The sequence below is a fragment of the Oncorhynchus keta genome, chromosome 31 (assembly GCF_023373465.1).
Source record: "Oncorhynchus keta strain PuntledgeMale-10-30-2019 chromosome 31, Oket_V2, whole genome shotgun sequence".
In the NCBI taxonomy this organism is placed as follows: Eukaryota; Metazoa; Chordata; class Actinopteri; order Salmoniformes; family Salmonidae; genus Oncorhynchus; species Oncorhynchus keta.
Window position 1 is genome coordinate 19,311,908 of NC_068451.1, and position 12,725 is coordinate 19,324,632.

Genomic DNA, 12,725 nt, shown 5'->3' on the forward strand with positions numbered 1-12,725 from the left:
CATAGTAGGTTATGATGCTCCATGTCTGAATACTGATGTAAATAAGGTATTTCCGTTTTTTACTTGTAATATATTTGCAAAAAAAATCTAAAAAACTGTTTTTGTCATTATGGGGTAATGTGTGTAGATTGATGAGGGGAAACCTTTATTTAATCAATTTTAGAATGAGGCTGTAATGTAACAAAATGTGGAAAAAGTCAAGGCGTCTGAATACTTTCCAAATGCACTGATATATATATGTGTGTGTGTGTGTGTGTGTGTGTGTGTGTGTGTGTGTGTGTGTGTGTGTGTGTGTGTGTGTGTGTGTGTGTGTGTGTGTGTGTGTGTGTGTGTGTGTGTGTGTGTGTGTGTGTGTGTGTGGCTGTCAGTTCCCCTTTGACCATATTCTCTGTAGATCTTGTATATTCTATTCTGAAAAATATATACAGTTTCAGTTTCAATGGACACAGTACTTTATCGATCCCCATAGTGGGAATCTGTTTGTTAATTTAATGTTTTCAATATGTAAGGCGCTGCTTTGTATGGTTTTATAGGCGACTGTTCTACGAGATGGGTATCATGCTGTGTAAATATGCTGTGCTTAGAAAAATCAGATGCTTAGCTGCTATTGTAGCGTCTGGTCTGTATAATCTGGAGTATGCACTGTTGGATAATCACAGCCGGGTTTTTCTTTTCCTTCTACATGTGTTTATGCAAGTTTATGCAGGCAACATTGAAAGTCCTGCAGTAATCTCCCTATAATCATAGACCCATGCATCTCCCATCCCCACTCTCCTATTCTTGAGTTTCCGAACAGATGTCAGCTAGCGCTCAGCTGCGGAAGGATTGTCATTATCATAAAAAAAGGCATAAAAAGCAGTCCCAACCAAACGGCCATATCGGATCCAGAGTACATCTGTTCGTCATTTGTCTTCCAGTAGTTAATATGTTAACTACATACTGCATTTGTCTTCCAGTAGTTAATATGTTAACTACATACTGCATTTGTCTTCCATTAGTTAATATGTTTACTACATACTGCATTTGTCTTCCATTAGTTAATATCTTTACTACATACTGCATTTGTCTTCCAGTAGTTAATATGTTTACTACATACTGCATTTGTCTTCCAGTAGTGAATATGTTTACTACATACTGCATTTGTCTTCCAGTAGTTAATATGTTAACTACATACTGCATTTGTCTTCCAGTAGTTAATATGTTTACTACATACTGCATTTGTCTTCCAGTAGTTAATATGTTTACTACATACTGCATTTGTCTTCCAGTAGTTAATATGTTTACTACATACTGCATTTGTCTTCCATTAGTTAATATCTTTACTACATACTGCATTTGTCTTCCAGTAGTTAATATGTTTACTACATACTGCATTTGTCTTCCAGTAGTGAATATGTTTACTACATACTGCATTTGTCTTCCAGTAGTTAATATGTTTACTACATACTGCATTTGTCTTCCAGTAGTTAATATGTTTACTACATACTGCATTTGTCTTCCAGTAGTTAATATGTTAACTACATACTGAATTTCTCTTCCAGTAGTTAATATGTTTACTACACACTGCATTTGTCTCTACAACAGAAGAGTGACAACATCTGGTTCAGAAGTGCTGACTGTCCAGTCTGCCATAGTCAGCTACTATGGAAGAGTTCTTGTGAAGTGAAGCATGTTTGTCTGTGACCTCAAACGTTCCGTTCCATTTAGTCCAACATGTTTGTTTTGTTTTAGACGACGCTAGCTGCAGCTGAGAGTGTCGACTGTACACTGTGGGTGTAGGCCTACTGGGCATGTTCTGTAGTTTGGGTCCGATGCCTATGTCTGGCATATTGGACATTGCCTTTGTGTGTTTGTTAAATCATTTGAGATTTAGTCTCTCCTCTCCTCTCCTCTCCTCTCCTCTCCTCTCCTCTCCTCTCCTCTCCTCTCCTCTCCCTCTCCTCTCCTCTCCTCTCCTCTCCTCTCCTCTCCTCTCCTCTCCTCTACTCTACTCTACTCTACTCTACTCTACTCTCCTCTCCTCTGCCCTCCTCTCCTCTCCCCTCCTCTCCCCCTTCCCTCCGTACCCCTCTCTGTATCTCTGTGGAGGACAGTGTTGATGGATGGGCTGGGTCAGTGTGGAGTGTTTGACAGTGATAGCCTCTGTCACTGCTCAGACAGTGTGCTTGTCCCTCTTATCTTTCCCTCCCTCTCTATCTCCCTGACTTTCCTCAGACCCTCTTTGGACTATTGGCAGTTGTCTCAGGATACTGAGGCTGAGTATTCCTCTGTGGGATGATTGGATAATGTGGATATAGGGGGTAGTGGAGAGATGGTTGCAGATGGGTGTAAGTAAAGAAGTAGATGTGGAGGGATGGAAAGAGGGATGGAGGGAGAAGGACGTGGGCAGACTGATAGTGTCATTGGATCATTCATTCAATGTTATCTGCACAGCCATGTGGTGTACAATAAGTCAATAATTGGTCTGTTATCCGCCCAAAAACTAAATCGAAGGCAATTTGCATATGCTCCTGATGCATATTTTCAGTTTTCTGTCATCTACTGCGTTCAGTATTTGTGTTTTGGGAAAGCACACACACACACACACACACACACACACACACACACACACACACACACACACACACACACACACACACACACACACACACACACACACACACACACACACACACACACACACACACACACACACACACACACACACACACACACACACACACACACACACACACACACACACACACAGTGTAATCAGCCACATTCACCATGGAGCTCTGCCAGGGCCAGAGCTGGCACCACATATACACCCCTATTCTACTAATGTCACCAGAGCTCGGTGTGTGTGTGTTTGTGCTAACACCCCCTCCACACACACTTACACCACTACTGTGCGGCCCATCCCATATCATTCCCACATGACCATCCAGCTCCCTGGGGTTGTATGGAATAGGAGACAGAAGTACATTGCCGCTGGATACAAATGGAAGATGTATTTTATTTTGGTACATATGGATGAAGGCAGGAAGATCTCTATTCCATTCCTAGTGCAGGAAGATGCACATTGTATTTCAGTATGTATGAATAGACGTGCATAGCCTTTGGGTACATATGGAATCAGGGATATCAGAAGCATATTACACAAAGGGCTTGTATAGCCGTACAGGATCTATGGTCTAACCCTTGGGGAGAGGACTGTGACGAAGCTTTAGTAATAGTTGTTAACTTGGGTAATTGTGCCCCAAAGCCATGTCATGTTTTTTTGAGTATGATGATGAGCAATATCACACTAAATCTTTCTGGCATGGTAAAAGACAGACAGAGGGATGGAGTGAGATGGATAGAGAAAGACAGAGAGAGAGGGAAATGGAGAGGGAATGGGGGAGCGAGAAAGAGAGGGAGAGAAGGAGAGGGATAGAGAGAAAGAGAGAAAGAGAGGGAGAAAGAGAGGAAAGGGAGAGGAAATTGAAGAGGGAGAAAGAGAGGGAGGGAAGGAGATGGAGCGAGAGAACGGGAGGGAGAAAGAGAGAGAAAGAAAGGAGGAGTAGGAGAGGGAGAGAGAGAAAGAGAGGGAAATGGAGTCTAGGCAATTGGTTGTCCAGAGCTCATGTTCTAAGCCTTAAAAGAGAAGGACAGAGGAAGAGGACAGAAGATGAGGTAGGCTATGCTCTCTATTTACTCACCTATCACATGCACACACACACACCCACACACTCGCACACGCATGCGCAGTCATGCACGCACACACGCACATGCAAATGCGGACACACAGTGAGTAATTTTAGTTAAGAGCTAATTTATTTGTTTGTGTGTATGTGAGTCATTTGCAATCGTTAGGCTGCAGGTGACAGTCGTAAATATTCTGCCATTGATTTGTAGTATACTGTATATTGATGTCAGGCCCTCCCTGGGATCCCCGGACTAAAATAAGCTTTGTTTGGAAGCTCAGCACTTGTAAATCTGCCTGTGACATTTTGATAGCGGGCGACACACCGGGGGGAGAGAAAATATCATTAGTAGAGGGCTGGATTAAAATCTGTCACTCAAGACTCCATTATTGACACAATGAGCATGAGGCGCTCCAGGAAGACACCGCCGTCAACAGGAGACCGACAGAGCCATCAGCAAGTTAAACGAAAATAAATAAGAGAAGGATGGAGTTTAAAGGGAAAGAGAAGGTGTGAACTTGAGGGGGTGTGGTCTTGTCAGTCAGGGTAGTCGTGGGTAAACAGAAAGTGGTAAATATTTCAGCCGTCATGGCAGAGTGTGGTTAGCTGGTCCCGTCTGAATGGTAATGAAGGAAGAGGAGGAGAGAGAGAGACCGTCTCAAAAGAGCCCTTCAGGCCTGGACTGGAAACCTCTACTGCCTGCCTGCCTACATTCATGCCCACACACACACACACGCACGCACACACGCACACACAAAATCGCAGACCCATGGCGCCCAAGCTGAGTGGAGATTCCCACAGGACAGGGCTGCTCTGTGTGTCCTCATTGTGCCCTCTCTCTATTCCCAGACCTCTGGTCTCCCTGGTCTCTGTCTCTATTCCCAGAATTCTCGTCTCCCTGGTCTCTGTCTCTATTCCCAGGCCTCTTGTCTCCCTGGTCTCTATCTCTATTCCCAGACCACTGGTCTCCCTAATATGTATCTCTATTCCCAGACCTCTGGTCTCCCTGGTCTCTATCTCTATTCCCAGACCTCTGGTCTCCCTGGTCTGTATCTATATTCCCAGACCTCTGGTCTCCCTGGTCTCTATCTCTATTACCAGACCTCTGCTCTCTCTGGTCTCGCTCTCTATTCCCAGGCCTCTGGTCTCCCTGGTCTCTGTCTCTATTCCCAAGCCTCTGATCTCCCTGGTCTCAGTCTCTATTCCCAGGCCTCTGGTCTCCCTTTTCTCTGTCTCTATTCCCAGGCCTCTGGTCTCCCTGGTCTCTGTCTCTATTCCCAGTCCTCTAATTTTCTTGGTCTCTATCTCTATTCCCAGGCCTCTGGTCTCTGTCTCTATTCCCAGGCCTCTGATTTTCTTGGTCTCTATCTCTATTCCCAGGCCTCTGTCTCTATTCCCAGGCCTCTGGTCTCCCTGGTCTCTGTCTCCATTCCCAGGCCTCTGGTCTCCCTGGTCTCTGTCTCTATTCCCAGGCATCTGATCTCCCTGGTCTCTGTCTCTACTCCCAGGCCTCTGGTCTCCCTGGTCTCTGTCTCTATCCCCAGGCATCTGATCTTGCTGGTCTCTGTCTCTATTCCCAGGCCTCTGGTCTCTGTCTCTATTCCCAGGCATCTGGTCTCCCTGGTCTCTGTCTCTATTCCCAGGCTTCTGGTCTCTCTGGTCTCTGTCTCTATTCCCAGGCCTCTAGTCTCTCTGGTCTCGCTCTCTACTCCCAGGCCTCTGGTCTCCCTGGTCTCTGTCTCTAATCCCAGGCCTCTGGTCTCCCTGGTCTCTGTCTCTATTCCCAGGCCTCCGGTCTCTGTCTCTATTCCCAGGCCTCTGGTCTCTCTGGTCTCTGTCTCCATTCCCAGGCCTCTAGTCTCCCTGGTCTCTGTCTCTACTCCCAGGCCTCTGGTCTCCCTGGTCTCTGTCTCTATTCCCAGGCCTCTGGTCTCCCTGGTCTCTGTCTCTATTCCCAGGCCTCTGGTCTCGCTGGTCTCTACTCCCAGGCCTCTGGTCTCCCTGGTGTCTGTCTCTATTCCCAGGCCACTGATCTCCCTGGTCTCTGTCTCTATTCCCAGGCCTCTGGTCTCCCTGGTCTCTGTCTCTATTCCCAGGCCTCTGGTCTCCCTGGTCTCTGTCTCTATTCCCAGGCCTCTGGTCTCCCTGGTCTCTGTCTCTATTCCCAGGCCTCTGGTCTCTCTGGTCTCTGTCTCTATTCCCAGGCCTCTAGTCTCCCTGGTCTCTGTCTCTACTCCCAGTCCTCTGGTCTCCCTGGTCTCTGTGTCTATTCCCAGGCCTCTGATCTCCCTTGTGTCTGTCTCTATTCCCAGGCCTCTGATCTCCCTGGTCTCTGTCTCTACTCCCAGGCCTCTGGTCTCCCTGGTCTCTGTCTCTATTCCCAGGCCTCTGGTCTCTGTCTCTATTCCCAGGTCTCTGGTCTCCCTGGTCTCTGTCTCTATTCCCAGGCCTCTGGTCTCCCTGGTCTCTATCTCTATTCCCAGGCCTCTGGTCTCCCTGGTCTCTGTCTCTATTCCCAGGCCTCTGGTCTCCCTGGTCTCTGTCTCTATTCCCAGGCCTCTGGTCTCCCTGGTCTCTGTCTCTATTCCCAGGCCTCTGGTCTCCCTTGTGTCTGTCTCTATTCCCAGGCCTCTGCTCTCCCTGGTCTCTGTCTCTACTCCCAGGCCTCTGGTCTCCCTGGTCTCTGTCTCTATTCCCAGGCCTCTGGTCTCTGTCTCTATTCCCAGGCCTCTGGTCTCCCTGGTCTCTGTCTCTATTCCCAGGCCTCTGGTCCTCCTGGTCTCTATCTCTATTCCCAGGCCTCCGGTCTCCCTGGTCTCTGTCTCTATTCCCAGGCCTCTGGTCTCCCTGGTCTCTGTCTCTATTCCCAGGCCTCTGGTCTCCCTGGTCTCTACTCCCAGGCCTCTGGTCTCCCTGGTGTCTGTCTCTATTCCCAGGCCACTGATCTCCCTGGTCTCTGTCTCTATTCCCAGGCCTCTGGTCTCCCTGGTCTCTGTCTCTATTCCCAGGCCTCTGGTCTCCCTGGTCTCTGTCTCTATTCCCAGGCCTCTGGTCTCCCTGGTCTCTGTCTCTATTCCCAGGCCTCTGGTCTCTCTGGTCTCTGTCTCTATTCCCAGGCCTCTAGTCTCCCTGGTCTCTGTCTCTACTCCCAGTCCTCTGGTCTCCCTGGTCTCTGTGTCTATTCCCAGGCCTCTGATCTCCCTGGTCTCTGTCTCTATTCCCAGGCCTCTGGTCTCACTGGTCTCTACTCCCAGGCCTCTGGTCTCCCTTGTGTCTGTCTCTATTCCCAGGCCTCTGATCTCCCTGGTCTCTGTCTCTACTCCCAGGCCTCTGGTATCCCTGGTCTCTGTCTCTATTCCCAGGCCTCTGGTCTCTGTCTCTATTCCCAGGTCTCTGGTCTCCCTGGTCTCTGTCTCTATTCCCAGGTCTCTGGTCTCCCTGGTCTCTGTCTCTATTCCCAGGCCTCTGGTCTCCCTGGTCTCTATCTCTATTCCCAGGCCTCTGGTCTCCCTGGTCTCTGTCTCTATTCCCAGGCCTCTGGTCTCCCTGGTCTCTGTCTCTATTCCCAGGCCTCTGGTCTCCCTGGTCTCTGTCTCTATTCCCAGGCCTCTGGTCTCCCTGGTCTCTGTCTCTATTCCCAGGCCTCTGGTCTCCCTGGTCTCTGTCTCTATTCCCAGGCCTCTGGTCCTCCTGGTCTCTATCTCTATTCCCAGGCCTCTGGTCTCCCTGGTCTCTGTCTCTATTCCCAGGCCTCTGGTCTCCCTGGTCTCTGTCTCTATTCCCAGGCCTCTGGTCTCCCTGGTCTCTGTCTCTATTCCCAGGCCTCTAGTCTCTCTGGTATCTGTCTCTATTCCCAGGCCTCTGGTCTCTCTGGTTTCTGTCTCTATTCCCAGGCCTCTGGTCTCTCTGGTTTCTGTCTCTATTCCCAGGCCTCTGGTCTCCCTGGTCTCTGTCTCTATTCCCAGGCATCTAGTCTCTCTGGTATCTGTCTCTATTCCCAGGCCTCTGGTCTCTCTGGTTTCTGTCTCTATTCCCAGGCCTCTGGTCTCTCTGGTTTCTGTCTCTATTCCGAGGCCTCTGGTCTCACTGGTCTCACTCTCTATTCCCAGGCCTCTGGTCTCTCTCCCTCTAATACTCTAGTGTCCCTAAGGGGCCCATGATAAAGCCTAGTCATCAGCTTATTATTCATACTCAAAGCCCCATCATTCTAGTCATCATATTTAAAAGCCTGGTTAGTCATCACTTTCCAGGCCCAGTCATCTCTGGATCTTTTACTGACTTCCATTTGTCATCATCACTCGCTTATGTAACTGTAGATCAGGAGTCGGCAACTAGGTTCAGCCGAAAGAGGATCTTTGTCAGTGCGGATGGTTGGGGGCGGAACATACGTAACTATAATCATTTGTACACTCCAAATGACCACAACTAAGAACAAAAAGAGATTGAATTTGAAAATAACAATTGTTTCATACCTTGATTGCATTGAGACACAATCATGGATGTCCCTCTTTTTATTTGTGGGAATACTTGGGATTTTCTAAATAAATATATTTTAAGCTGAATTGCTTGTGATTTTACAGTATTTTTTAAAAACAAAAACCAAAATCACATGTATATATATATATTTTTTTTACTTTTATTTAACCAGGTAAGCTAGTTGAGAACAAGTTCTCATTTGCAACTGCGACCTGGCCAAGATAAAGCATAGCAGTTCGAGACATACAACAACACAGTTACACATGGAATGAACAGAACATACAGTCAATAATACAGTAGAAAAAAATAAAACAAAGTATATATACAGCGATTGCAAATCAGGTCAAATAAGGGAGGTAAGGCAATAAATAGACCATGGTGGTGAAGTAATTACAATATGGCAATTAAACACTGGAATGGTAGATGTGCAAAAGATGGATGTGCAAGTAGAGATACTGTTGTGCAAAAGGAGCAAAATAAATAATTACAGTATGGGAATGAGGTAGATAGATGGGCTGTAAACAGTACCAGTCAAAAGTTTGGACACCTACTCATTCCAGGGTTTTTCTTTATTTTTTACTATTTTCATTATCCCCTGGGTATTTATACCTGTTTTCTGTCTGTCTGTGCCAGGTCGTCTTGTATGTTCCAAGTCAACCAGCAAGTTTTTCCTGTGCTCTTGCCTTCTCTATTCTCTTTTGCTAGTCCTCCCGGACTCTGTACCCGCCTGCCTGACCATTCTGCCTGCCCTGACCTCGAGCCTGCCTGCCACACGGTACCTCCTGAACTCTGAACCGGTTTTGACCTTTTGCCTGTCCATGACCATTCTCTTGCCTACCCCTTTCGATTATTAATAAATATCAAAGACTCCAAACATCTGTCTCTCGTGTCTGTATCTGGGTCTCGCCTTGTGCTCTTATAGCATCAGATGACCTGGCCTCCACACTCACCCAACCTCAACCCAATTGAGATGGTTTGGGATGAGATGGACCACGGAGTGAATAATAAGAAACCAACAAGTGCTCAGCATATGTGGGAACTCCTTTAAGACTGTTGTCAAGCCCTTACCTTAGTTATCTTTGTTTTCTTTATTATTTTGGTTAGGTCAGGGTGTGACGAGGGTGGTATGTGTGTTTTTGTCCTGTCTAGTTCTTTTGTTGTTTATCTATGGGGTTTTGGTATTGTCTAGGTAAATGTAGGTCTATGGTGGCCTGATTTGGTTCCCAATCAGAGACAGCTGTTTATCGTTGTCTCTGATTGGGGATCCTATTTAGGTTGCCATTTTCCATTTTGTTTTTTTGGGTTATATTCTATGTGTAGTTGCCTGTCTGCACTAGCCATATTAGCTTCACGGTTCGTTTTGTTGTTTTGTATAGTTTGTTCAGTGTTCGTTCAGTGTTCGCTCTTTCATTAAAGAAGTATGTATGCTTACCACGCTGCGCCTTCGTCTCCTCCATATGACGACTGTGACAACTGTTGGAAAAGCATTCCAGGTGAAGCTGGTTGAGAGAATGCCAAGAGTGTGCAAAGCTGTCATCAAGGCAAAGGGTGGCTACTTTGTAGAATCTTAAATATATTTTGATTTGTTCAACACTTTTTTGGTTAATACATATTATTTCATATTATTATTATGATGGAGAAAATAGTAAAAATGAAGGAAAAGGCCTTAATATGTGTGTCCAAACCTTTGACTGCTACTGTATATATACATATACACAGGACAGGGCTGCTCTCTGTGTCCTCATTGTGCCCTCTCTCTATTCTATATTATCTCTATTCTCTTTATTTATTCAACTATTTTTGTCCTTTTATTTATATATTTTTTATTTGTTTGAAAATGTGACTCCATCTGGATTCGGTCTTATGTTGCAAAATTTGAAATTGTGTTTTTTTACATTGGATAAAAGTAGAGACTCGTAATGGTATATCATACACTGCATTAGAGGAACAATGGGAAAGTAATTCTGCTTTGAAACTCACTTTTGAGAAAATCACCTTTAAATGTTTTGGTATATAGTGACGAGCTCTTCTCTGTCTACACTCATTAAGCATTGTTCACACCCTCTTAAGCTTTAGGCCCACCCATCTCGTTTCGCTCTCGGAGCGCACCCTTGACGCTCTGGCCGATGGTTTGTTTACCTCTGGATAACATGAAAGCAGCCTAACCAGCTCTGCAGGCAACATTTTCATTTCCCTTTTTTTGCAGACCATTACGGACACCGGCCATATTCAACTGTTGTTGTAAACACGTCACATAACGTTAGCTAACGAGCCAGCCAGCTAACGTTAGCTAGTTAAACAACAATGGACTGTGCTAACAATGCCACAGTGCTGGGAGCTAACCAACCAGAACTAGAAAAGCAAACAGCTCTGGGAATGCCCTGCCCCCCTACTGCCTTCAGCACATCATCAGGGTACCATGTGATCTCTGTGGGTCTGACAGGATGCGAGGTGATGGGTGTCCCTGTATCTGTATCTGGTCCTGATACTGTATCTGAGCTCCATATCACTCAGCGTGATATGGAGCAGCACTTTAATCTGAGAACTCACTAAAACATTTTAGTTCTGGTCTTTCTCTGAACCTCTTTGTTGAGATATGTGGTGCATGGCTGGGAAATAGATCTAATTCACTCACTCTGGGAAAGCACAAGTGGAGGAGTGGTGTGTAGTTAGGGGGAGAAGGGGTGGTTGGTTCGTACACAAGTGTGTGTATGTATGCAATATATGTGTGTGCGTGCGTGTGTGTGAGTGTGACAGCAGGGTAGTTCCCTGACAAGTGCAGTAACAAAGGCTAATTATCTGCAACATTTAAAGCCTGATTGCGTGTGACAAGCTTTCCCTGTCGTCTCCAGCAGGAGAAGTAACATGATTCAACCCCAAAATAGACTACTTCTACACAACGGCCTGGAACACAACGTGTGAAATCTGATCGCAACGCCTTAAATAATACAGGGAGGGAATATAGCCGTAATGTCTTGTTCTTCAGCGCTCACTTTCTCTGTCACACAAACACTCACACACTTTCTCTATCACACAAACACTCACACACTTTCTCTATCACACAAACACTCACACACTTTCTCTATCACACAAACACTCACACACTTTCTCTGTCACACAAACACTCACACACTTTCTCTGTCACACAAACACTCACACACTTTCTCTATCACACAAACACTCACACACTTTCTCTGTCACACAAACACTCACACACTTTCTCTGTCACACAAACACTCACACACTTTCTCTGTCACACAAACACTCACACACTTTCTCTATCACACAAACACTCACACACTTTCTTTATCACACAAACACTCACACACTTTCTCTGTCACACAAACACTCACACACTTTCTCTATCACACAAACACTCACACACTTTCTCTATCACACAAACACTCACACACTTTCTCTATCACACAAACACTCACACACTTTCTCTATCACACAAACACTCACACACTTTCTCTATCACACAAACACTCACACACTTTCTCTATCACACAAACACTCACACACTTTCTCTATCACACAAACACTCACACACTTTCTCTGTCACACAAACACTCACACACTTTCTCTGTCACACAAACACTCACACACTTTCTCTATCACACAAACACTCACACACTTTCTCTGTCACACAAACACTCACACACTTTCTCTGTCACACAAACACTCACACACTTTCTCTATCACACAAACACTCACACACTTTCTCTATCACACAAACACTCACACACTTTCTCTGTCACACAAACACTCACACAACACAAACACTCACACACTTTCTCTATCACACAAACACTCACACACTTTCTCTATCACACAAACACTCACACACTTTCTCTAACACACAAACACTCACACACTTTCTCTGTCACACAAACACTCACACACTTTCTCTGTCACACAAACACTCACACACTTTCTCTATCACACAAACACTCACACACTTTCTCTATCACACAAACACTCACACACTTTCTCTATCACACAAACACTCACACACTTTCTCTATCACACAAACACTCACACACTTTCTCTGTCACACAAACACTCACAGACTTTCTCTATCACACAAACACTCACACACTTTCTCTATCACACAAACACTCACACACTTTCTCTATCACACAAACACTCACACACTTTCTCTATCACACAAACACTCACACACTTTCTCTATCACACAAACACTCACACACTTTCTCTGTCACACAATCACTCACACACTTTCTCTATCACACAAACACTCACACACTTTCTCTGTCACACAATCACTCACACACTTTCTCTATCACACAAACACTCACACACTTTCTCTGTCACACAAACACGCACACACAAGCAGACACTTTCTCTATAAACAAAAACACTGACAAACCAGCAGACAGGCCCTCACAGTCTGATAGGCAAAATACACATAATTGCCATAGATATCCTACACTGATACACATATACACACTTCCTCTCTCTCTCTTTCCCTGCAGATGTCCAGTATTAAGTCATTGCTGATTCACTGTAACAGACTGTTATTGTCTCAATGCTGTCAAGCAGCTGATTTTGCAGTTA

The 12,725-nt window shown here is 45.6% G+C and overlaps 1 protein-coding gene across 1 annotated transcript in view; it reads left to right on the top strand.

Annotated features, from left to right (window-relative positions):
* Positions 1-12,725, top strand: part of LOC118372769 (adhesion G protein-coupled receptor B1-like) — a 117,518-nt gene that overhangs the window by 7,948 nt on the left and 96,845 nt on the right. The window lies entirely within an intron of this gene.